This window comes from Pristiophorus japonicus, chromosome 9, assembly GCF_044704955.1.
Source record: "Pristiophorus japonicus isolate sPriJap1 chromosome 9, sPriJap1.hap1, whole genome shotgun sequence".
In the NCBI taxonomy this organism is placed as follows: Eukaryota; Metazoa; Chordata; class Chondrichthyes; family Pristiophoridae; genus Pristiophorus; species Pristiophorus japonicus.
In genome coordinates this window covers 834435-859654 of record NC_091985.1, presented here as the reverse complement: position 1 = coordinate 859654, position 25220 = coordinate 834435, and the positions used below count along the sequence as shown (strand labels likewise).

The 25220-nt window shown below is 50.2% G+C and overlaps 1 protein-coding gene across 1 annotated transcript in view; it reads right to left on the bottom strand.

Moving 5' to 3' along the window:
- The window catches only part of LOC139272914 (methyl-accepting chemotaxis protein 3-like), a 30202-nt gene extending 7637 nt beyond the window's left edge, over positions 1–22565 (bottom strand). The window contains exon 1 of the mRNA XM_070889015.1: positions 22453–22565. The gene's annotated coding sequence lies outside the window, so the exon portion shown is untranslated. The remainder of the gene's footprint in view (positions 1–22452) is intronic.
- Positions 22566–25220: the final 2655 nt, after the last annotated feature.

Below are 25220 nucleotides of genomic sequence, written 5' to 3'. Positions count from 1 at the left end.
CCCAGCACTGAGCCCTGCGGTACTCCACTAGTCACTGCCTGCCATTCTGAAAAGGACCCATTTATCCCGACTCTCTGCTTCCTGTCTGCCAACCAGTTCTCTATCCACGTCAGTACATTACCCCCAATACCATGTGCTTTAATTTTGCACACCAATCTCTTGTGTGGGACCTTGTCAAAAGCCTTTTGAAAGTCCAAATACACCACATCCACTGGTTCTCCCTTGTCCACTCTACTAGTTACATCCTCAAAAAATTCCAGAAGATTTGTCAATCGTGATTTCCCTTTCATAAATCCATGCTGACTTGGTCCAATCCTATCACTGCTTTCCAAATGTGCTGCTATTTCATCCGTAATGTGTATAACGGGCGGGGTAGAAACGGACGGGTGTGTAACGGACGGGGTGTATAATGGGCAGGTGTATGACGGGTGGGTGTATAACGGACGGTTGGGTGTATAACGGGCGGGTGTATAATGGGTGGGTGTATATCGGGTGGGTGTATATCGGGCAAGTGTATAACGGGTGGGTGTATAATGGGCGGGGTGTATAACGGACGGGTGTATAACGGACGGGTGTATAACGGGTGGGTGTATAACGGGTGGGTGTATAACGGACGGGTGTATAACGGGTGGGTGTATAAGGGGTGGGTGTATAACGGGTGGGTGTATATCGGGCAGGTGTATAACGGGCAGGTGTATGAGGGAGGGTGTATAACGGACGGTTGGGTGTATAACGGGTGGGTGTATATCGGGCAGGTGTATAACGGGCGGGTGTGTAACGGGTGGGTGTATAACGGGTGGGTGTATATCGGGCAGGTGTATAACGGGCGGGTGTATAACGGGTGGATGTATATCGGGCAGGTGTATAACGGGCGGGTGTATAACGGACGGTTGGGTGTATAACGGGTGGGTGTATATCGGGCAGGTGTATAACGGGCGGGTGTGTAACGGGTGGGTGTATAACGGGTGGGTGTATATCGGGCAGGTGTATAACGGGCGGGTGTATAACGGGTGGATGTATATCGGGCAGGTGTATAACGGGCGGGTGTATAACGGGTGGATGTATATCGGGCAGGTGTATAACGGGCGGGTGTATAACGGACGGTTGGGTGTATAACGGGTGGGTGTATATCGGGCAGGTGTATAACGGGCGGGTGTATAACGGACGGTTGGGTGTATAACGGGTGGGTGTATATCGGGCAGGTGTATAACGGGCGGGTGTGTAACGGGTGGGTGTATAACGGGTGGGTGTATATCGGGCAGGTGTATAACGGGCGGGTGTATAACGGGTGGATGTATATCGGGCAGGTGTATAACGGGCGGGTGTATAACGGGTGGATGTATATCGGGCAGGTGTATAACGGGCGGGTGTATAACGGACGGTTGGGTGTATAACGGGTGGGTGTATATCGGGCAGGTGTATAACGGGCGGGTGTATAACGGACGGTTGGGTGTATAACGGGTGGGTGTATAATGGGTGATACAATCAATTTTGCACCACAGAAAGGGGATATCCGGCCTGTTCGAGTGTTCTTCCTTATAATCTATTCCTCAGGTCAGTAGGATTTGCAACATAACACAGGATTTACACAGAATATACAACACAGAAACAGGCCATTCGGCCCAACCAGTCCAGGCCGGCGTTTATGCTCCACTCGAGCCTCCTCCCGTCTTTCCACATCTAAATCTATCAGCGTAACCCTCTATTCCCTTCTCTCTCATATACTTATCCAGCCTTCCCTTAAATACATCGATATTATTCACCTCAACCACTCCCTGTGGCAGCGAGTTCCACATTCTCACCACTCTCTGGGTAAAGAAGTTTCTCCTGAATCCCCTATTGGATTTCTGGGTGACGATCTTATATTGGTGGCCTCTAGTTATACTCGGGGGATCAAGGGTTATGGCGAGAAAGCAGGAAGGGGGTACTGAAGTTTCATGTTCAGCCATGAACTCATTGAATGGCGGTGCAGGCTAGAAGGGCTGAATGGCCTGCTCCTGCACCTATTTTCTATGTTTCTATGTTTCTATACTCTTCCCCACAAGTGGAAACACTCTCTCTGTATCCACTCTATCAAAATCTTTCAGATTAGGTCACCCCTCAGCCTTCTTTTTTCAAGTGTAAAGAGATCCAGCCTGCTCATCCTTTCCTGATATGTGTACCCTCGCATTTCTGGTATCATCCTTGTAAATCTTCTCTGCGCCCTCTCCGGTGCCTCTATATCCTGTTAATAATATGGTGACCAGAACTGTACGTAGTGCTCCAAGTGTGGTCTAACCAAGGTTCGATACAGGTTTAGTATAACACTGAATGTCAGCTGTCACAGATTTATTAAGTTTAGAATCATGAAACCGACACTTATGACAAAACCTTGCAAGGTTTAGCTGGCGAATTCAAAGGCTGGCTACACTTGTTGATCAGATCTTCATCGAATCTAAACTATGTGTTCCAACACCCACTTTTTAAAACCTTCTTCACCCCTTGTACATGATAAGCCAACTGATTCTGCACTCCAGAAAACACCACCAAATGAGATGATTTTTAATGCGGTTGTCTCTTATCAATAACTGACATGGACCAGCTGTCAAACTGCAGGGAGTGTTAGCTCCTTATCACTCAGATATTCTGCATATTTAGCAATGACTTGTATGAAGGACTAGAGCGTCGTATAGCTAAGTGTAAAGTCCTGTCCCCTCAGTACAGATTTACACGAGGCATGTCGTGAAGTCAAGATCACTCTGGACCTGCACCTTTATTTCCAGCTCTGGAATGCTGCACTTGCCTGAGACCTGTCCTTATATACCTGTCTCTTGCAAGTGCACCCCTGGTGGTAAGGTATGCTGGTGGTTACAGGTCATATCTTATTACAGTCATGTATAGCATGTTAGGATACAGTTATATATATTAATGTATAATGACATCACGTTCCCCCAAGTTCTTATTGTCTTTATAGGTTCAGTCTCTCAGGTGGTCTACGCTCTCGTGTGGAGCGTCTTAGTTGTGGTTCAGTTGTTTGCCTTGGTGTCTGTTTTTCTTTGGGTGTGGTTGCTGGTATCTCGCCTGGGCTGTCTGTTTCGATTGGTGTGATTGTTGTTGACTCGCCTGGGCTGTCTGTTGGGATTGCCCTTTCCTCAGGTTGTTCCCTCTGTCTGTCCACCAGGTGTGGTGCGAGTTCCACATTGTAGTCTGCCTCTGGTTCCGCAGTGTTGTTGGTAAATCTGCTTTTGACTTGGTCTACATGCCTCCGGCAGGTTTTGCCATTGTCCATTTGTACTACCAGTAGCCTGTTTCCTTCCTTGCCCGTTACTGTCCCTGCAAGCCCTTTGGGACCCCTGCCATAGTTTAGTACAAACACTGTGTCCCCTATCTCATTCCATCTCCCCCTCGAATTTCTGTCATGGTACTCAGTCAGCTTACGGCGCTTTGCCTCAATGATTTTGTGCATGTCTGGGAGGATTAATGAGAGACTTGTTTTCAAAGTCCTTTTCATCAACAGTTGCGCGGGGGGATCCCAGTCAGTGAGTGCGGACGAGATCTGTATGCCAGCAGCAGTCGCGACAGGCGACCCTGCAGCGTGGGACCTTGGATTTTAAGCATGCCTTGTATAATGATTTGTACTGCTCTCTCCGCCTGGCCATTGGAGGCCGGCTTGAACGGTGCCGTCTTGGCGTGATTTATGCCGTGGTCAATTATAAAGTCTTGGAATTCTGCGCTGGTGAAGCACGGACCATTGTCACTGACCAATATGTCAGGGATTCCGTGCGTTGCAAACATGGTTGCGAGGCTCTCCACAGTGGTGGAGGTTGTGTTCGAGTTTAAAATGGTGCATTCGATCCACTTTCAAAATGCATCTACAACTACGAGGAATAATTTGCCCATGAATGGCCCGCATAGTTTACGAACACCCGCGACCACGGTTTGGTAGGCCAGGGCCAGGGGCTCAGTGGAGCCTCCCTGGGGGCATTACTGAGTTGGGCACAAATGGTGCACCTTCGGACACAGAGCTCCAAGTCCACATCAATACCAGGCCACCAGACGTGGAATCTGGCCATGGCCTTCATGAGAACGATCCCCGGGTGCTCGTGGTGGAGCTCCCGGACAAATGCCTCTCTGCCTCACAGAGGCATGACTACTCGGCTGCCCCACATCAGGCAGTCTGCTTGTAGTGATAGCTCATGCATGCGCCTGTGAAAGGGTTTTAATTACTCGGGGCAGGCATTGCGAGCCTCTGCCCAGTCACCGGTTAGGACACATCTTTTTACTAAGGATAACGTGGGGTCGCTGGCCGTCCAGGCTCTGATTTGGCGAGCCGTCATGGGCGAACCTGTGGACTCAAAGGCATTGATTGCCATGGCTAGCTCACAGTCCTGTTCGTCAGACCCTTCCGTGGTCGCCAGGGGTAGCCTGCTGTGTGCGTCGGCACAGTTGTCTGTGCCTGGTCTGTGCCTTATGGTGTAGTCGTAGGATGCCAGCATGAGTGCCCACCGTTGAATTCGTGCCGAGGCGTTGGCGTTTATTGCCTTGCTCTCGGATAGGAGGGACGTGAGGGGCTTGTGGTCGGTTTCTTTTGCGAACTTGGCCCCAAAAGTTATTGGTGCATCTTTTTGACACCGTACACGCACACGAGCGCCTCCTTCTCTACCATTCCGTACCCGCGCTCCGCCCGCGAAAGTGACCTGGAGGCATAAGCTATGGGTTGTAATTTGCCCGCACTATTGACATGTTGCAAAACGCACCCGACCCCATACGCTGATGCATCACATATGAGAACTAACTTTTTACCTGGGTCAAAGAAAGTCAAAACACTGTTGGAACACAGAAGGTTGCGTGCCTTATTGAAGGCGTGTTCCTGGGCGTCCCCCCAAAACCAATCACACCCCTTCCTGCGTAGCACGTGGAGAGGCTCCAGCAGTGTGCTTAAGTTCTGCATAGAGTTCCCAAAGTAATTGAGCAGCCCGAGAAAGGCGCGCAGTTCTGAAACATTCCGGGGCCTGGGTGCCAGGCGAATTACTTCTGTTTTGGACTCTGTTGGCGGATTCCATCAGCGGCAATCCTTCTGCCCAAAAATTCAACCTCGGGTGCGAGAAACAGGCACTTGGATTTCTTGACTCGTAGGCCTACCCGATCCAACTGCTTTAGTACTTCCTCCAAATTACGGAGATGGCAGTCGGTGTCCCTGCCCGTGATAAGTACGTCGTCTTGAAATACAACCGTCCCCGGGATGGACTTGAGCAGACTCTCCATGTTGCGCTGGAATATGGCAGCTGCCGACCTGATGCCAAATGGGCATCGATTGTACATGAAAAGGCCTCAATGTGTGTTGATGGTGGTGAATAGCTTGGATTCCTCGGTCAATTCGTGCGTCATATACGCAGATGTGAGGTCTAATTTTGAGAAAAGTTTACCTCCAGCCAATGTGGCAAATAAGTCCTCCGCTCTGGGCAGCGGGTACTGGTCCTGTAAGGAGACTCTGTTTATGGTAGATTTGTAGTCCCCACAGATTCGTACGTATCCATCAGGCTTCATGACTGGGACGATGGGACTTGCCCAGTCGCTAAATTCCACAGGTGATATAATGCCTTCCCGCAGAAGCCTGTCTAGTTCGTGTTCAATCTTTTCCCTCATCCCATAGGGTACAGCTCTGGCCTTGTGATGGACTGGCCTAGCATCCTGTGTGATGTATATTTTGACTTTGGCCCCTTTGAAAGTGCCCACACCTGGCTGAAAGAGATGTTCAAATCGCTTTATAACTGTTGAGCAGGAGGTCCGTTCCTCTAATGCCATGGCATGGACATCATCCCATTTCCAGTTTAGTTTTGCCAGCCAGCTTCTCCCCAGCAGTGCTGGTGGGTCTCCGGGGACAATCCACAGGGGAAGTTGGTTCACTGTCCCTTTGTGTGTGACAGAGAGCATGGCGCTGCCGAGGACTGGTACGATTTCTTTGGTGTAGGTCCTTAGTGTGGTGTCGACCCTTGTGAGTTTTGGTCTGACTCTTTTATGCGGCCACAGTTGTTCAAATTGTTGAGCGCCGATCAGAGATTGACTCGCTCCCGTATCCAGCTCCATGTTGACAGATATCCCGTTGAGTAGGACCCTCATTATTATAGGAGGCATCCTGTTGTAGGAGCAGCGGCCATTGATCATGTTGACCTGCTGTACATCGGTGTCCCGAGTACTGTCCCCACCATCTTCTGGTCCGCTTTCCGACCCATCCGATTCGTATACCAGCCGAGCTGCCGTTTTTTTGCACATGCGGGCCAAATGCCCTGTATATTCACAATTTCTGCAAACAGCCTGCTGAAATCGACATCCCCTTGCCGAGTGCCCACCCCCACACCTCCAGCACAGACCTGTTCCATTGTTCAAAGTGTTCAAAGAATGAGCTGCGTCTGGCTGATCTCTCTTGAGCTTCTCTCAGTTTGTAGTTGATTGCTCGCATTGTGGGTTGATGAGGTGTGAAAGGCCGTTCCTGTGACCCTTGATGGCTTCTGCCTGCTGTCGAGAGCCTGTTCTCCCGGTTTTGTCTGTGTGTGGGGGTAGCAGCTTGTTTAGTGCTGTGAACTTCTTGTTCCGATATTTCGTTAGTTGTCTTACCTGCATTGTAAATCAACCTCGTTTCATCTTCCCCGACCAAGAATGTCTGTGCAACCAGTGCTGCTGCCTCTAAGGTCAGGTTCTTGGTCTCTATGAGCTTTCAGAATATGCCTGCGTGGCCTATTCCTTCAATGAAAAAGTCTCTCAGCATTTCTCTCCTCAGTTCATCGGAGAACTGACATAAACTAGCCAACCTCTGAAGTTCCGCCACGAAGTCGGGTATGCTCTGGCCCACACAGCGTCTGTAGTTGTAGAACCTGAATCTGGCCATGTGTAGGCTGCTCGCTGGCTTCAGGTGGTTTCTTACCAGTGTGCTCAATTCTTCAAACGACTTGCTTGCTGGTTTCTCGGGTGCCAACAGAGCCTTCATTAAAGCGTATGTTTTCGAGCCACAGCTGGTCAAGAGATGGGCTCTTCTCTTGTCTGCCTTATCGTCGCCTAACCAGTCTTTGGTTACAAAGCTTTGCTGGAGCCTTTCTATAAAGTCCTCCCAATTGTCTCCCGCATTGTACTTTTCATCTGATCTATTGTTCGCCATTCTGTGGATTCTGTAATCCCGTAACTCGTCGCCACTGTAAAGTCCTGTTCCCTCAGTACAGATTCACACGAGGCATGTAGTGAAGTCAAAGTCACTCTGGACCTGCACCTTTATTTCACAGCTCTGGAATGCTGCACTTGCCTGAGACCTGTCCTTATATACCTGTCTCTTGCAAGTGCACCCTGGTGGTAAGGTATGCTGGTGGTTACAGGTCATATCTTATTACAGTCATGTATAGCATGTTAGGATACAGTTATATATAATAATGTAAGATACATGACACTAAGTTTGCTGACGACACCAAGTTAGGTGGCTCAGTGAACAGTGTGGATGGGAGCAGGAAGCTGCAAAGGAACATCTCTCGAGTGGGTGGGCAACAGGGTGGCAGATGGAGTTTAATGGGGGGAGGTGTGAGGGCATCCACTTTCTAAGGTAGATCAGAGTATTCTGTAAATGGTGAGAGAGGAGGAGCTGTGGAGGGGCAGTGAGATTGAGGGACTCGTACAGAAATCACAAAAAAATTAAATAGGCTGCTGGGATGTTGGGTCTTTATCTCAGTGGCTGCTACACAAAGCGGTGTAAATCATGCTATAGTTGTACAGAGCTCTGGTCAGACCCCATCTGGGGCAACGGTGTTCAGTTGTGGGCCCCGCACCCCAGGAAGGAGGTATGGGCCTTGGAGAGGTGGCGCAGTGTGGATTCACCAGAATGATGGCAGAACACAGGCGGACCTGGGTGGGAATGCTGGCCGTGGGAACGGCATAGAGAGCAGAGCAGGGAATTCAAAAAACAAAATGTAACATCACAGGACAGCAGCTAGGTGATTGCTTGGTGAGTATTACAGCTCCTTTGCTCTCTCGATTCGGTAAGTGGATTAAATTCAGAATTGGGAGAGTATTAACGACTCTAACTTTATGGAATTAAGCACTTAAACTAAATTAACCAATTAAAACTACAAACTAAAAGTAAAAATAGTCATTTGAATCATCATCATGGGTAGTCCCTCGGAATCGAGGAAGACTTGCTCCCACTCCTGTAGTGAAGTGGTAGCTGAACAGTCCAATACGAGAGCCACAGACTCTGTCACAGGTGGGACAGACATTCATCGAGGGAAGGCGGGATGGGACTGGTTTGCCGCACACTCCTTCTGCTGCCTGCGCCTGACCTCTTCACGCTCGCGGCATTGAGACTCGAAGAGCTCAGCGCCCTCCCGGATGCACTTTCTCCACCTCGGGCGGTCTTCGGCCAGGGTCTGCCAGGTGTCAGTGGTGATGTCGCACTTTACCAGGGAGGCTTTGAGGGTGTCCTTGTAACGTTTCCGCTGTCCTCCTTTGGCTCATTTGCCACGAAGAAGCTCCACATACAACAATTGCTGAGGGAGTCTCGTTTGAAATAAATACTGCAACTAATGATATAAATAAAATAAGGTTTAGAGAGACGGCCCGACAGTGGTGTGTGGTAACTGCAGCATGTGGGAGTTGGTGGAGAGCATCGCGATCCCGAGCAAACACATGTGGGAGTTGGTGGAGAGCATCGCGATCCCGAGCAAACACATGTGGGAGTTGGTGGAGAGCATCGCGATCCCGAGCAAACACATGTGGGAGTTGGTGGAGAGCATCGCGATCCCGAGCAAACACATCGGCAGCAAGTGTCTGCAGCTCGAGGGAGCCGGGCTCCGTGTGGATGAGCTGGAGTCCGAGCTGCTGACACTGCGACACATCAGGGAGGGGGAGAGTTACCTGGACACTGTGTTCCAGGAGGCAGTCACACCCCTCAGGTTAAATCATTCACATGGTCCGGGACAGGAGGGTGTGACTACGAGCGAGGCAGGTATGGGGACACTGGATACAGTGATGGAGGAGCCTCAGCCCTTGACCCTGTCCAACAGGTATGAGGTATTTGCTGCCTGCATGGATGATGAAAAGGACTGCAGGGAGTTTGGGCAAACTGACCACAGCACCGTGGTACATGAGGCCATTCAAGTGGGGGGAGTGAAAGGGAATGTGTTAGTGATAGGGGACAGTATAATTAGGGGGATAGATACTGTTCTCTGCAGCTGAGAGCATGAGTCCCGAAGGCTGCGTTGCCTGCCCAGGGCCAGGGTTAAGGACAAATCCTCGCGGCTGGAGAGGAACTTGGAGTGGGAGACAGAGGATCCAATTGTCATGGTCCACGTAGGAACCAATGAGATAGGGAGAACCAGGAATGAGGTTCTGCTGAGGGAGTTTCAGGAGCTAGGATTCAAATTAATAAGCAGAACCTCAAAGGTAATAGTCTCCGGATGATTACCTGTGCAAATTATAAGAACATAACATAAGAAATAGGAGCAGGAGTAGGCCATACAGCCCCCCGAGCCTGCTCTGCCATTTAATATCATGGCTGATCTGATCATGGACTCAGCTCCACTTCCCCGTCCACTTCCCATAACCCTTTACTCCCTTATCGCTCAAAAATCTGTCTATCTCCACCTTAAATATATTCAATGTCCCAGCCTCCACAGCTCTCTGGGGCAGAGAATTCCACAGATTTACAACCCTCTGAGAGAAGAAATTTCTCCTCATCTCAGTTTTAAATGGGCATCCCCGATTCTAAGATTAAGTCCTCTAGTTCTAGTCTCCCCCATCAGTGGAAACATCCTCTCTGCATTCACCGTGTTGAGCGCCCTCATTATCTTATAAGTTTCAATAAAATCACCTCACATCCTTCTGAACTGCAATTATTAGAGGTCCATCCTACTCAAACTTTCCTCATAAGTCAACCCCCTCATCTTCGGAATCAACTTAGTGAACCTTCTCTGAACTGCCTCCAATGCAAGTATATCTTTCCTTAAGTACGGAGACCAAAACTGTACGCAGAGAGACAAATGGATTAGAGGATGGGTTTACTGCTTTGATGATTTGGGGCGAGAATGGCGGCGGGGCGGGAAAGTTAGCGCCCGGGAACAGTTTGCCCCTCAGTGGGTGAGTTTGGGAAGCTGGGCCCTGAGTCAGGGGGGTGCAGCACTCAGGGAGGTGTTAGTGAGGGAAACTCCCCAGATAAAGCGCCGGGCCTGGACCGCTCCGAGAGAGGCCTGGGGGGGCGGGGGGGGAACCTGAGAAAACCCACAAAAACATTCCCAATACATTGCCCACGCCACAACACAAATCACAAAACAAATTAACAGTAGCAACAATCACACGTACTGTAGGAGTGCGTAACTCACCGCTCTGCTGTCGGGATGGTTGGACGGCCCAGATTTCCCAGGTCACCGCGGGGCGCGCTGTGGGGCGGACGGGTCTGGCTGAAGTCCAAACTCAGACCGGTGTCACAACCGGGGGCATTCCACACCGTGCACAGCTCTTCCCGCGGTGCTGCTCCACACTGCCGCTAAACCGGACCCCAGGGTCACCGCGGGGCGCAGGAGAAACAGAGCGCAAAAGACCCTAAAATCCAGCGCTGGAGGTTTAAATGTGTGACTCAAAGAATGGTGTGGGAGGAAGGGGATTCAATTCATGGGGCACTGACACCTGTACTGGGGCAAGAGGGAGCTGTTCCGTTGGGACGGGCTCCACTTGAACCGGGCTGGAACCAGTGTCCTGGAGAATCAAATAACTAGGGCAGTAGAGAGGGCTTTAAACTAATGATGGGAGGATAGAAACATAGAAACATAGAAACATAGAAAATAGGTGCAGGAGAAGGCCATTCGGCCCTTCGAGCCTGCACCACCATTCAATGAGTTCATGGCTGAACATGCAACTTCAGTACCCCATTCCTGCTTTCTCGCCATACCCCTTGATCCCTCTAGTAGTAAGGACTACATCTAACTCCTTTTTGAATATATTTAGTGAATTGGCCTCAACAACTTTCTGTGGTAGAGAATTCCACAGGTTCACCACTCTCTGGGTGAAGAAGTTTCTCCTCATCTCAGTCCTAAATGGCATACCCCTTATCCTTAGACTGTGACCCCTGGTTCTGGACTTCCCCAACATTGGGAACATTCTTCCTGCATCTAACCTGTCTAAACCCGTCAGAATTGTAAACGTTTCTATGAGATCCCCTCTCATTCTTCTGAACTCCAGTGAATACAAGCCCAGTTGATCCAGTCTTTCTTGATATGTCAGTCCCGCCATCCGGGAATCAGTCTGGTGAACCTTCGCTGCACTCCCTCAATAGCAAGAATGTCCTTCCTCAAGTTAGGAGACCAAAACTGTACACAATACTCCAGGTGTGGCCTCACCAAGGCCCTGTACAACTGTAGCAACACGTCCCTGCCCCTGTACTCAAATCCTCTCGCTATGAAGGCCAACATGCCATTTGCTTTCTTAACCGCCTGCTGTACCTGCATGCCAACCTTCAATGACTGATGTACCATGACACCCAGGTCTCGTTGCACCTCCCCTTTTCCTAATCTGTCACCATTCAGATAATAGTCTGTCTCTCTGTTTTTACCACCAAAGTGGATAACCTCACATTTATCCACATTATACTTCATCTGCCATGCATTTGCCCACTCACCTAACCTATCCAAGTCACTCTGCAGCCTCATAGCATCCTCCTCGCAGCTCACACTGCCACCCAACTTAGTGTCATCCGCAAATTTGGAGATACTACATTTAATCTCCTTGTCTAAATCATTAATGTACAATGTAAACAGCTGGGGCCCCAGCACAGAACCTTGCGGTACCCCACTAGTCACTGCCTGCTATTCTGAAAAGTCCCCATTTACTCCTACTTTCTGCTTCCTGTCTGCCAACCAGTTCTCAATCCACGTCAGCACACTACCCCCAATCCCATGTGCTTTAAGTTTGCACATTAATCTCTTGTGTGGGACCTTGTCGAAAGCCTTCTGAAAGTCCAAATACACCACATCAACTGGTTCTCCCTTGTCCACTCTACTGGAAACATCCTCAAAGAATTCCAGAAGATTTGTCAAGCATGATTTCCCTTTCACAAATCCATGCTGACTTGGACCTATCATGTCACCTCTTTCCAAATGCGCTGCTATGACATCCTTAATAATTGATTCCATCATTTTACCCACTACTGAGGTCAGGCTGACCGGTCTATAATTCCCTGTTTTCTCTGTCCCTCCTTTTTTAAAAAGTGGGGTTACATTGGCTACCCTCCACTCGATAGGAACTGATCCAGAGTCTATGGAATGTTGGAAAATGACTGTCAATGTATCCGCTATTTCCAAGGCCACCTCCTTAAGTACTCTGGGATGCAGTCCATCAGGCCCTGGGGATTTATCGGCCTTCATTCCCATCAATTTCCCCAACACAATTTCCCAGCTAATAAGGATTTCCCTCAGTTCCTCCTCCTTACTAGACCCTCTGACACCTTTTGTATCCGGAAGGTTGTTTGTGTCCTCCTTCGTGAATACCGAACCAAAATACTTGTTCAATTGGTCTGCCATTTCTTTGTTCCCCGTTATGACTTCCCCTGATTCTGACTGCAGGGGACCTACGTTTGTCTTTACTAACCTTTTTCTCTTTACATATCTATAGAAACTTCTGCAGTCCGTCTTAATGTTTCCTGCAAGCTTCCTCTCGTACTCTATTTTCCCTGCCCTAATTAAACCCTTTGTCCTCCTCTGCTGAGTTCTAAATTTCTCCCAGTCCCCGGGTTCGCTGCTATTTCTGGCCAATTTGTATGCCACTTCCTTGGCTTTAATACTATCCCTGATTTCCCTTGATAGCCACGGTTGAGCCACCTTCCCTTTTTTATTTTTACGCCAGACAGGGATGTACAATTGTTGTAGTTCATCCATGCGGTCTCTAAATGTCTGCCATTACCCATCCACTGTCAACCCCTTAAGTATCATTCGCCAATCTATCCTAGCCAATTCACGCCTCATACCTTCAAAGTTATCCTTCTTTAAGTTCTGGATCATGGTCTCTGAATTAATTGTTTCATTCTCCATCCTAATGTAGAATTCCACCATATTATGGTCACTCTTCCCCAAGGGGCCTCGCGCAACGAGATTGCTAATTAATCCTCTCTCATTACACAACACCCAGTCTAAGATGGCCTCCCCCCTAGTTGGTTCCTCAACATATTGGTCCAGAAAACCATCTCCAGGAAATCCTCCTCTACCATATTGCTTCCAGTTTGGTTAGCCCAATCTATATGCATATTAAAGTCAACCATTATAACTGCTGCACCTTTATTGCATGCACCCCTAATTTCCTGTTTGATGCCCTCCCCAACATCACTACTACTATTTGGAGGTCTGTACATAAATCCCACGAACGTTTTTTGTCCTTTGGTGTTCTGCAGCTCGACCCATATAGATTCCACATCATCCAAGCTAATGTCCTTCCTAACGATTGCATTAATCTCCTCTTTAACCAGCAATGCTACTCCACCTCCTTTTCCTTTTATTCTATCCTTCCTGAATGTTGAATACCCCTGGATGTTGAGTTCCCAGCCCTGATCATCCTGGAGCCACGTCTCCGTAATCCCAATCACATCATATTTGTTAGCATCTATTTGCACAGTTAATTCATCCACCTTATTGCGGATACTCCTTGAATTAAGACACAAAGCTTTCAGGCTTGTTTTATTAACACCCTTTGTCCTTTTAGAATTATGATGTAGTGTGGCCCTTTTTGTTTCTTGTCTTTGTTTACTCAGCCTTCCACTGTTGCTTTTTACCTTTCTACCATCTGTTTCTGATTCCATGGGCCCAAGTTTCCACAGGATAAAAAACGGGTGCCCCTCCGAGCTGGGCGCCCGTTTTTCGCGCCTAAAACGGCGCCAGAAAAAAACGCGCTATTCTCGAGTGCTTTGCAGCTCCTTGTCTGTTTGGCGCGGTGCCCAGGGGGGCGGAGCCTACACTCGCGCCGATTTTGTAAGTGGGAGGGGGCGGGTACTATTTAAATTAGTTTTTTTCCTGCCGGCAACGCTGCGCGAGCGCGTTGGAGCGTTCGCACATGCTCAGTGTGAAGGAAACATTGGCACTCGGCCATTTTTGTAGTTCTTTGTAGCTGTTTAATTTTTGAACATTTTTTAATAAAATCACATTGCCATCAGCACATCAGCACTGAGGCTTCCCTTCTCACTGTCTCCTTCCCCTCCCTCCCCTCCGCGGCAACAAGCCGCTGTCTCCTTCCCCTCCCTCCCGCTCAGTGACACGAACAGCTTTCTCTCCCCCCGCCCTCCCGCTCAGCGACACGAACGGCTGCAGAATTCTCCCTGGCTGAAGCACTTTCACACAGGTAGGAAGATGGTTTATTTAATCTTTTCTTTGCTTATAAATGTTTATTCAGATTGGATTTATTTGTATAATATTTGTAGAAGTATAAATAAGGATTTATTGTAGAATTTAATGAGTTCCCTCCCCCCCGCTCCCCCACCTCGTTCTGGACGCCTAATTTGTAACCTGTGCCTGATTTTTTAATGTGTAGAACAGTTTTTTTCAGTTCTACAAAAATCTTCACTGGCTCCATTCTACTTTAGTTTGGAGTACGTTTTCACTGTGGAAACTTTCAAATCAGGTGTCAGTGGCCGGACACGCCCCTTTTTGAAGAAAAAATTCTGTTCCAAAGCAGAACTGTTCTACCTGACTAGAACTGCAGAAAACAAAATGTGGAGAATTGCGATTTCTAAGATAGTCCGTTCTCCACCAATTGCTCCGAAAAATCAGGCGCAAATCATGTGGAAACTTGGGCCCCATATTACTTCACCCTGTCTCGCTGCATAGGTTCCCATCCCCCTGCCATATTAGTTTAAACACTTCCGAACTGCATTCACAAATGATTGAGGAAAGAGTAAATTTCAAAGCAGCAAGAGAAATGTCAAGGCTGTAGAGCAGAGCTGAGTTTGGGTAAAAATAAGCCGAGTGGGTCAGGAAGGGACAGAGAGTAACAAGAGGGCATTGCTGTCCATCAGGGAAAAATAGACAAAAGTCAGAGCTAAAGGCATTATATCTGAATGCACGAAGCACTCGCAACAAAATAGATGAATTAATAGCGCAGATAGAAAGGAATAGGTTTGGTCTAATAGCCAGTACAGAGACGTGGTTGTAAAGTGACCACGTTTGGGAACTAAATATTCCAGGATACTTAACTTTTAGAAACGATAGGCAAAATGGAAAAGGAGAAGGGGTAGCCCTGATAATAAAGGATGTGATAAAGACAGGAGAGAGAAAGGAAAATCAAGACGTAGAATCAGTTTGAGCTAAGAAACAGCAAGGGACAGAAAACATCGGTGGGAGTTGTTTATAGGCCCCCAAACAGTAATGGTAATGTAGGGCACAGTATCAATCAGGAAATTAGAGGCACATGTAACAAGGGTAATACAGTCATTACAGGTTCATTAATAACCACGTAGTAAAGGGGTCTTTAGGGAAGAGTGACTATAATATGATAGAATATTATGTTGAGTTTGAAAGTGATTTATTTCAATCTGAAACTAGGGTCTGAAATCTAAACAAAGCAAACTACGTAGGTATGAGGGGAGAGTTGGCTAAGGTAGATTGGGAAACTACATTAACAGGTATGATTGTAGACAAGCAATGGCTAGCGTTTAAATAATTAATACATAATTTACAACAAATATGCATTCCTTTAAGGCATAAAAACCCCACAGGAAAAGTGATCCAACTGTACTTACAAGAGAAGTTAAAAATAGTATTAGATCAAAGGAAGAGGCTTATAATGTTGCCAAAAAGTGCAGTAAGCCTGTGGTTTGAGAGGATTTTCGAATTCTTCAAAGGACCAAGAAATTGATAAAGATATGGAAAATAGAATATGAGAGTAAACTAGCAAGAGACATAAAAACAGACAGTAAATGCTTCTATAGGTTTGTAAAAAGGAAAAGATTGGTGAAAGTAAATGTGGGTCCCTGTAATAGATATAGAGCAAAGATGGGTAAATGGAGCTGTACACATCAGCCATGGTCAAATTGAATGGCAGAGCAGGCTCAAAGGGCGGAGTGGCCTCCTCCTGTTCCTGTCCAACAGGCTCGAGGGGCTGAATGGCCTCCTCCTGTTCCTGTGTAACAGGCTCGAGGGGCTGAATGGGCCTCCTCCTGTTCCTATGTAACAGGCTCGAGGGGCTGAATGGCCTCCTCCTGTTCCTGTGTAACAGGTTCGAGGGGCTGAATGACCTCCTCCTGTTCCTGTGTAACAGGTTCGAGGGGCTGAATGGCCTCCTCCTGTTCCTGTGTAACAGGCTCGAGGGGCTGAATGGCCTCCTCCTGTTCCTGTGTAACAGGCTCGAGGGGCTGAATGGCCTCCTCCTGTTCCTGTGTAACATGCTCGAGGGGCTGAATGGGCCTCCTCCTGTTCCTAATGTAACAGGTTCGAGGGGTTGAATGGGCCTCCTCCTGTTCCTAATGTAACAGGTTCGAGGGGCTGAATGGGCCTCCTCCTGTTCCTGTGAAACAGGCTCGAGGGGCTGAATAGTCCTCCTCCTGTTCCTGTGTAACAGGCTTGAGGGACTGAATGGCCTCCTCTTGTTCCTGTATAACAGGCTCGACGGGCTGAATGGCCTCCTCTTGTTCCTGTGTAACAGGCTTGAGGGGCTGAATGGCCTCCTCTTGTTCTTGTGTAACAGGCTCGAGGGGCTGAATGGCCTCTTCCTCTTCCTCGTGCAACAGGCTCGAGGGGCTGAGTGACCTCCTCTGTTGTTGTGTAACAGGCGAGAGGGGCTGAATGGTCTCCTCCTGTTCCTGTGTTACAGGCTAGAGGGGCTGAATGGCCTCCTCCTGTTCCTGTCTAACAGGCTCGAGGGGCTGAATGGCCTCCTCTTGTTCCTGTGTAACAGGCTCAAAGGGGCTGAATGGCCTCCTCCTGTTCCTGTGTAACAGGCTCGAGGGGCTGAATGGTGTCCTCCTGTTCCAGTGTAACAGGCTCGAGGGGCTGAATGGCCTCCACTTGTTCCTGTGTAACAGGCTCAAGGGGCTGAATAGCCTCCTCCTGTTCCTGTGTAACAGGCTCGAGGGGCTGAGTGGCCTCCTCCTGTTCCTGTGCAACAGGCTCGAGGGGTTAAATGGCCTCCACCTGTTCCTTGTAACAGGCTCGAGGGGCTGAATCGGTCTCCTCCTGTCCCTGTGTAAGAGGCTCGAGGGGCTGATTGGCCTCCTGTTCCTGTGTAACAGGCTCGAGGGGCTGAATGGCCTCGTTCTGTTCTTGTGTAAGAAGCTCGATGAGCTGAATGGGTCTCCTCCTGTTCCTTTGTAACAGGCTCGAAGAGCTGAATGGGCCTCCTCCTGTTCCTGTGTAAGAGGCTCGAGGGGCTGAATGGCCTCCTCCTGTTCCTGTGTAACAGGCTCGATGGGCTGAATGACCTCCTCTTTTTCCTGTGTTACAGGCTAGAGGGGCTGAATGACCTCCTCCTGTTCCTGTCTAACAGGCTCGAGGGGCTGAATGGCCTCCTCTTCTTCCTGTGTAACAGGCTCAAGGGGCTGAATGGCCTCCTCCTGTTCCTGTCTAGCAGGCTCGAGGGGCTGAATGGCCCCCTCCTGTTCCAGTGTAACAGGCTCGAAGAGCTGAATGGGCCTCCTCCTGTTTCTGAGTAACAGGCTCGAGGGGCTGAATCGGTCTCCTCCTGTTCCTGTGTAAGAGGCTCGAGGGGCTGAATGGCCTCCTCCTGTTCCTGTGTAACAGGCTCGAGGGGCTGAATGGGCCTCCTCCTGTTCATGTGTAACAGGTTCGAGGGGCTGAATGACCTCCTCCTGTTCCTGTGTAACAAGCTCGAGGGGCTGAATGGGTCTCCTCCTGTTCCTGTGTAACAGGTTCGAGGGGCTGAATGACCTCCTCCTGTTCCTGTGTAACAGGCTCGAGGGGCTGAATGGCCTCCTCCTGTTTTTGTGTAACAGGCTCGAGGGGCTGAATGGGCCTCCTCCTGTTCCTGTATACCAGGCTCGAGAGGCTGAATGGGCCTCCTACTGTTCCTGTGTAACAGGCTCGAGGGGCTGAATGGGCCTCCTCCTGTTCCTGTACACCAGGCTCGAGGGGCTGAATGGACCTCCTACTGTTCCTGTGTAACAGGCTCGAGGGGCTGAATGGGTCACCTCCTGTTCCTGTGTAACCGGCTCGAGGGGCTGAATGGGCCTCCTCCTGTTCCTGTGAAACAGGCTCGAGGGGCTGAATGGCCTCCTCCTGTTCCTGTGAAACAGGCTCGAGGGGATGAATGGCCTCCTCCTGTTCCTGTGTAACAGGCTCGAGGGGCTGAATGGGCCTCCTCCTGTTCCTGTGTAACAGGCTCGAGGGGCTGAATGGCCTCCTCCTGTTCCTGTGTAACAGGCTCGAGGGGCTGAATGGGCCCCCTCCTGTTCTTGTGTAACAGGCTCGAGGGGCTGAATGGGCCCCCTCCTGTTCTTGTGTTACAGGCTCGAGGGGCTGAATGGGCCCCCTCCTGTTCTTGTGTAACAGGCTCGAGGGGCTGAATGGCCTCCTCCTGTTCTTGTGTAACAGGCTCAAGGGGCTGAATGGGCCCCCTCCTGTTCTTGTGTAACAGGCTCGAGGGGCTGAATGGGCCCCCTCCTGTTCTTGTGTAACAGGCTCGAGGGGCTGAATGGGCCCCCTCCTGTTCTTGTGTAACAGGCTCGAGGGGCTGAATGGGCCCCCTCCTGTTCTTGTGTAACAGGCTCGAGGGGCTGAATGGGCCTCCTCCTGTTCCTGTGTAGCTGCATTCCTTTCAGAGATGTAGCGTGTGGGATTGTTTTTGTAACTTGAGTATATTTTCATTACATGATTGGGTGTTATGCTTCAGGAATTAATTGGAACTATAACTTCTCCCATATAGCTCCAGGTACTTGAGCACATACATCTAGGCTGACACTCGCAGTGCAGTGCTGAGGGAGTGCTGCACTGTCAGAGGTGTCGTCTTTCGGATAAGACGTTAAACCGAGGTCCCGTCTGCTCTCTCAGGTGGATGTAAAATGACAGTATTTCGAAGGCGAGCAGCGGAGCTATCCCGGTGTCCTGACCAACAGTTTCTCTCAATCAACGTAGCAAATACAGATTATCTGATCGTTATCACAGTGCTGTTTGTGGGATCTTGCTGTGCACAAATTGGCTGCCGCATTTCCCACATTACAACCATGACTACACTCCCGTCCATAAAGGTGTTATATATAAATGTCTTTCTTTTCCTTTTTTCATTCTGTCCTTACAGGCCCAAGGCGCTCGTGCTGGCTCTCCGCCAACGCTACTCACCGTGACCTGTTCCTCTCCCTTTGCCATGACCATATTACAGCTTCTTTTTCACACTTTTTCGGCAAACAGGATGTCAGGGCGAAGGAGTGTCTGCCTGACCTACACAGGAAACAGGAGCAGACCTGGGATCTGTCAGAACCCGGGCCAAGGAGCTTTACCGAGAGCTCCAGAAATAACCAGCTGTCCGGGTCTGGCAGAGAAGGTCCTGCAGGGTATAGACCCCGGGTCTCGGAGGGGTACAGACCCCGGGTCTCGGAGGGGTACAGACCCCGGGTCTCGGGGGGGTACAGACCCTGGGTCTGGGGGGGGTCCAGAACCCGGGTCTGGGGGGGTACAGACCCCGGGTCTCGGGGGGGTACAGACCCTGGGTCTTGGGGGGGTACAGACCCTGGGTCTGGGGGGGGTCCAGACCCCGGGTCTTGGGGGGGTACAGACCCTGGGTCTGGGGGGGGTCCAGACCCCGGGTCTTGGGGGGGGTACAGACCCTGGGTCTGGGGGGTCCAGACCCCGGGTCTGGGGGCGGTACAGACCCCGGGTCTCGGGGGGGTACAGACCCCGGGTCTCGGAGGGGTACAGACCCCGGGTCTCGGGGGGGTACAGACCCTGGGTCTGGGGGGGGTCCAGAACCCGGGTCTGGGGGGGTACAGACCCCGGGTCTCGGGGGGGTACAGACCCTGGGTCTTGGGGGGGTACAGACCCTGGGTCTGGGGGGGGTCCAGACCCCGGGTCTTGGGGGGGTACAGACCCTGGGTCTGGGGGGGGTCCAGACCCCGGGTCTTGGGGGGGGTACAGACCCTGGGTCTGGGGGGTCCAGACCCCGGGTCTGGGGGCGGTACAGACCCCGGGTCTCGGGGGGGTACAGACCCCGGGTCTCGGGGGGGGTATAGACCCTGGGTCTGGGGGGGGTATAGACCCCGGGTCTCAGGGGGGGGCCAGACCCCGGGTCTCGGGGGGGGTACAGACCCTGGGTCTGGGGGGTCCAGACCCCGGGTCTGGGGGCGGTACAGACCGCGGGTCTCGGGGGGGTACAGACCCCGGGTCTCGGGGGGGGTATAGACCCTGGGTCTGGGGGGGGTATAGACCCCGGGTCTCAGGGGGGGGCCAGACCCCGGGTCTCGGGGGGTATAGACCCTGGTCTGGGGGGGTATAGACCCCGGATCTCAGGGGGGTACAGACCCCGGGTCTTGGGGGGTATAGACCCTGGGTCTGGGGGGATATAGACCGCGGGCCTCGGGGGGGTACAGATCCCGGGTCTCGGGGGGGTATAGACCCCGGGTCTGGGGGTTAGAGACCCCGGGTCTCGGGGGATATAGACCCGGGTCTGGGGGGGGTATAGACCCCGGGTCTCGGGGGTGTACAGACCCCGGGTCTCGGGGGGTACAGACCCCGGGTCTCGGGGTGTACAGACCCTGGGTCTGGGGGGGTATAGACCCTGGGTCTCGGGGGGGTCCAGACCCCGGGTCTGGAGGAGGGTACGGACCCCAGGTCTCGGGGGGGTACAGACCCCGGGTCTCGGGGGGGTATAGACCCTGGGTCTGGGGGGGTATAGACCCCGGGCCTCGGGGGGGTACAGATCCCGGGTCTCGGGGGGGTATAGACCCCGGGTCTGGGGATTAGAGACCCCGGGTCTCAGGGGATATAGACCCCGGGTCTCGGGGGGGTACAGACCCCGGGTCTCGGGGGGGGTACAGACCCCGGGTCTCGGGGGGTACAGACCCCGGTTCTCGGGGGGGTTACAGACCCCGGGTCTCGGTGGGGTTTTGCCCCCGGGGTCTGGTTACTGTGTTGTTCCTACCACACACTTCTCTCTGTCTTACTCCCTCTCTGTAAGGGGCCAGCTGGGGCTCAGTGGGCAGCACTCTCACCTCCTGAGTCAGGAGGTTGTGGGTTCAATTCATAAATCGAGGCTGACTCTCCCAGTGCAGTACTGAGGGAGCCCCGCACTGTCGGAGGGGCCATCTTTCGGATGAGACGTTAAACCGAGGCCCCGTCTGCTCTGCTCGCTCAGGTGGATGTAAAAGATCCCATGGCACTATTGTGAAGAAAAGCAGGGGAGCTATCCCCAGTATCCCTCAATCAACATAACAAAAACAGATTATCTGCTCATTATCACATTGCTGTTTGTGGGAACTTGCTGTGCATAGATCGGCTGCTGTAATTCCCATATTACAACAGTGCACTCCAAAAGTGCTGGAAAGCACTTTGAGACGTCCAGTGGTTGTTAATGCAAGATCATAAGAACATAAGAAATAGGAGTCGGCCACCTGGCCCCTCGAGCCTGCTCTGCCATTCAATAAGATCATGGCTGATCTGATCATGGACTCAGCTCCACTTCCCTGCCCGCTCCCCATCACCCTTTACTCCCTTATCGCTCAAAAATCTGTCTATCTCCACCTTAAATATATTCAATGACCCAGCCTCCACAGCTCTCAGGGTCAGAGAATTCCACAGATTTACAACCCTCAGAGAGAAGAAATTCCTCCTCATCTCAGTTTTAAATGGGCAGTCCCCTTATTCTGAGACTATGTCCCCCAGTTCTATATTCCTCCACAAGGGGAAACATCCTCCCTATGTTTCAATAAGGTCACCTCTCATTCTTCTAAACTCCAAGGAGTAGCGGCCCAACCTACTCAACCTTTCTTTATAAGTCAACAATAAAACTGTACGCAGTACTCCAGGTGTGGCCTCACCAATACAGTTGTAGCAGGACTTCTCTGCTTTTATACTCCATAAATCTTGCAATAAAGGCCAACATTCCATTTGCCTTCCTGATTATTTGCTGTAGCTACATCTTAACTTTTTGTGTTTTGTGCCCAGGTCACCCCAGGTCACCTCTGTACTGTAATCTCCCCATTTAAATAATAATTTGCTTTTTTATTCTTCCGACCAAAGTGGACACCCTCACATTGTCCCACATTATAATCCATCTGACAAATATTTGCCCACTCTGCCCATATCCCTTTGCAAATTATTTGCGTCCCCTTCACAACTTGCTTTCCCACCCATCTTTGTATCATCAGCAAACTTGGCTACATTACACTCGGACTTTGGTTACATTACACCCAGTTCTTTCTTTCAGGAACGAAAGTGCACTGAGTTCCTGTTAAATGCCTCCCTTACCCTCACAGACAATTATCTTCCAGGCTGACACCTCCGAGGTGGGCTCCCACTCAACTCTGCGGCCGGTAAATCAACTGAGGAGAACCTCGTGAAGCACTGCAAAGGAACAAACGTGGACTGCCAAGGCCTTCTTCCTCACAGTATGTCCAGACACAGCCTGCCTGTGTGTGGAATGCACTGCTCTCTGCCTGTTTACCCGGAGAAACTCCCTTTAATCTCCACGGGGCCTGGCCAAAAGGAAGAGCAGGAATCAAATCCTGGCATGGAGTTCTCCCAGTGAACTGGATTTCATCCTGCTCAATCTGCACGGAAAAAGAATGAAGCAGGAAACAAACAGCACTGTTGCTGTTCAAGAGGACAGAGACAGGCTGGTGGGATGGGCAGACGCGGGGCTGATGACATTTAACGCAGAAAAGTGCAAAGTGAAACAATTTGGTATGAAGAACGAGAAGGGTCAATATAAACTAAAGGGTACAATCCTAAAGGGTGTAAGGGGTGGTTTGCAGGGGGTCAGCTTTCCCTTCTGACCTTATATGAGTGGTTCCGAATCGCTCCCACACCCTTGGTTCTAGAAACTGGAATTATGAAGGGACTGTGACAGACTTGGACAGACAATCGGTTTCAAGGTAGGAAGCAGGTTTGTCTTTATTGTGTGTCTAAAAAGAAGTAAAAGGCACACCTTTAATAACACACACAGACCAATACACACTGAGGGGTACAACACATTGAATAAATTGTCCAATTACAGTCTGTGGGGAAAAGAATACAGCTTAAACTCTAAATGGGGTAAAGAGGCGAATGCAGATACATTTACACAAGTTATCCCAGCCTCCCCCCTCCCAATTCCCCTAACTAACTAAGTTATAGCTCTAGGGGGTTCAGGGGCTATGCTCACCAATCCCCTTTTTGACAGTTCCAACTCCAGGGTTCGCCTTAGTTGTCCCTGGGGTTGGCCTTAGTTGTCCACGTTCTGTAGTCTGTACCCCTTGGTCGCGTAGGACCAGCTTGTAGAGTGGAAAAATCTTCGGTTTTTCTTCAGTTTTGTCGGGTTGGTCACTGTTGGGTTGGTCGCGATGGTCCACAACTTTCCAATAGTCGTTTTGACAGCCTGTTTGCTGTTGTGGTGCTGTTCGTCTGGGTTTTAGAGATTCCTTTTGCCGATGTTTCGGGGTCCCACTTTTCGAGGCTGGTGTGGAACTTGTGCAACGAGACTGCTAACTTAATAGTGTCTCTTGAAGCACACCTAACTGCCAGAACAGACTTCAATTGTACTAAAACAGGCTTCTTTATCTTCCATCAAATCTAGCTCAGTTCTTTGTTTCGATTGATCAGCCAGCGAACTGAAACTTGATTGTGGTACTAATCTGGAATTAATAGGCTTTTCGAAGTTGGTAAGCTCTCCATTGTGCTAGTCTGGCCTGAGCCACATATTTCTATGCCTGTTGAAAAGGTGTTGGAATATGTATGTGACATTTGGGTCCTCCGGGTGCGGTGATAAATGTTTCTTCCATCGTTGATTGTTTAAATGCTAGTTTCAAGGGTATATAGTTCCCAGACAATTTGATTAGTTCCAATGTCCAAACTGCCCCTTTAGATATTGACCCCACCCCTTTTCTTGCAGACCCAACATACACCTTTTAAAAATCCCAAATTCGATTAAAGTTCGTAGTTTCTTCCATGTGCACTTTAGGATTTCAATCTTTCTGGTAGGTAGTTCCAAATTAAATTCCCTTTCCAATGAGTCCAAACACTGGTGGGGGGTCTCCATGAATGCACCCCCTTTTATCCCCTGCAGGCCTCGTCTGCCCCTTTAAAATTCATTTGTGTCCCAAAGTTTTCCTTCCATTTTAAAAGTCCAGAAAGGGATTCTTCTCCTCTGCAGGGGAAAGGTACCTGGAATCTTTGCGAGATATTGGTAAATTCTACATTCCCCCCTGTGATACCATATCGCTTATGGTATCATTCTTCGAGGTGAGCAAAGCTCCTGACTCCCAAGAGATAACCTTCCCCGTAAATTAGCTAAACTAATACCCAAAATGCATTACACTTATGCAATATCACCATAGATGCACAATTTTCCCTTTACAGGTACAAACTTTTTACATTTATACCATCCCAGCTTGGAGGGGGTTCAATCACTACAATTGCATTTCAGCACAGTTACATTTCATTTCAGTTACATTATATTCACCAGCATATAGGCAACGTACAACCACATTATAGAAGGAAGAAAACATAGATTAAAACTAAACAACATCAGTTGGTCTCCTGAGGTTTGTCCATCACCCGGTAATGTCTGGATCCTGCCCTTGAGAACGGCTCTCAGGCTGGCTGACACACAAGACAAACTCAAAATAATCACCTAAACATTACTGCAACATTACCCTCAATTCTAAACTAAACCTTAAAATATAAAATGGTGCAGTCAGCTGCCTTAAACTAAAATTAGAGCTATGTACAACCGCCACCCGTCTCCGGGTGGCCTGGTTAGTCCCTGTCAGGCCCATGCCTTGTGTGGCCTGATAGCCGCCTGGATGCTAGGGTTTCCCCGCAGCCGGTGAGCTGGAGACCCTTGTGTCTGGGACAGCTCATGGCTACTGCCCCTGTGAGACCCTCACCGCTGGAGGCGGCTGGCTGGTGGTCCCTACTCTGAGCGGCCTCTGTACTTCTAACCTTCGGCCTTTCCTGTCGGGCTGCCCTTCTCCTAGGGTAGAATCGCTGAGGCTCAGATGCCGGTGACCACAGTATCTTTGGCCGTGGTGTACGGAGGGTCCTTCTCAGGGCTTGGGTTACTGGGGGTGCGTCCGAATCCCAAACGATGGG